Source organism: Microtus ochrogaster, chromosome X, assembly GCF_000317375.1.
Source record: "Microtus ochrogaster isolate Prairie Vole_2 chromosome X, MicOch1.0, whole genome shotgun sequence".
Classification (NCBI taxonomy): Eukaryota; Metazoa; Chordata; class Mammalia; order Rodentia; family Cricetidae; genus Microtus; species Microtus ochrogaster.
In genome coordinates, this window is record NC_022026.1 from 35,598,065 (window position 1) to 35,599,763 (window position 1,699).

Here is a 1,699-nt window from a genome sequence, read left to right on the forward strand (position 1 = left end):
TTGTAGATGGGGGAGACTTCTCCTCCTTTTTGTTTTATAAAGACCTCTTTGAGATATTGTTGATGTCTTTTGACAATCGCTTGACTCTGAGGGTTGTAGGGGATCCCAGTGGTATGGCATATATTCCATCTCTGAAAGAATTCTTTTAAGGTTTTACTCAAAAAACAGTGGCTGTTTTAGGTCCCAATGTAGCAAAATATTGTAAGAAGTGGCTTTTGGCATGGGTTGCCTTTTCCCTGACTGGGGGTGCGGAGAAACGGTTGGCAAGTCTTATATGTATGAACAATTCTCTTCAATTCTGTTACAAGGATCTGGAGGTATAGATATTTGAGCCCTCTCTAGTTGACATGAATTAAGAGATGCATTTGGGTAGCATTTTGTATGGGCAAAGTTGAGACCTCTATGAGACAGGTCCCTGAAGCTGCAGCATCCACAGCAGCATTTTCTTGGGAAACTGAATGATTGGGGACTCTCCAGTATGGTTCTTGATATAGCCTCACTAACTGAGACTCCCCAACATGGGTGTCCAGGGTCACTAGATATCCCTACAGGGTGAGGCTCTAACGAAAACAATGTCTGGCCACCCATTCTAACTCTGTTGGAAGGAAGGTCACTTGTTCATCCCGGCTGCCCAGAACTGAAATAATCACACTGAAACTGTATTAATTAAAACACTGATTGGCCCATTAGCTCTAGCTTCTTATTGGCCAACTCTTACATCTCAATTTAACTCATTTCTATTAATTTGTGTACTGCCACATGGCTGTACACAAATTTGCTTACTGGCAAAACTTCCCAGCATCTATCTCCTTTGGCTCCATGGCTTCTCTCTGTCTCTGCCTTTCTCCTCCTATGCTAAAGACCAAGCCAATTCTTTATTCATAATAAAAGCAATACATAGACAGAAGGATCTACCACACCTTAAGTCCTTAATTTTGAACGGAATTATTAATTTAGAGAGATATTTTCCATAATGTCAGAGGGATGTGTTCCTGATTTTTATAATCATATTCAGCTATTTGATCAACTAGAGAGTATATGCTGGGAGTGCCCCCTAAGGGTGGTGTGTACCCATTCTAGTAGTTGTGACTGCTGAACAATGGCAGCCAACATGGTCTTTTCCCTAATAATATCTAGCCTTGGATTGGAATGTTAGGGTTATAGCTCCCCAAAGAAGCTTGATGGAGCTCATTGACAAATTCAGTGAGTGCCTGACAGCCCTTAGGGGGTAAGAAATGATCTCATAAGGTTGCCTCCCTTAAAGGAGATCATATAACACATCTAGTCTCCCAGTCTCTATAGGCAACCAGAGCCTTACCCATTTCATTTCTGCCAGTATCCTTTTTAACCCCAATAAACTAAGAGGCTCAGGCAAGATTAATTGGGGTACATTCACTTTGGCTTGAGTGAGTGTTAATTGGGATTCCAATACATGAAATGGGGGTACCCCTTGTTTTTTGTTTGGGACTATTTTAAAGTCAAGTTTTTTGGAGGATATCAACAATAGTAGTTACCCAGGGAACTAGCCCTAATTTCTCCAAATGCCCAATTATTAGATTATGCATATAAGCATATTGGTGGATATAATCTTTGTCAAAATAAGGAGAGAGGCAGAGGCAGGCGGATCTCTGTGAGTTCGAGACCAGCCTGGTCTACAGAGCTAGTTCCAGGACAGGCTCCAAAGCCACAGAGAAACCCT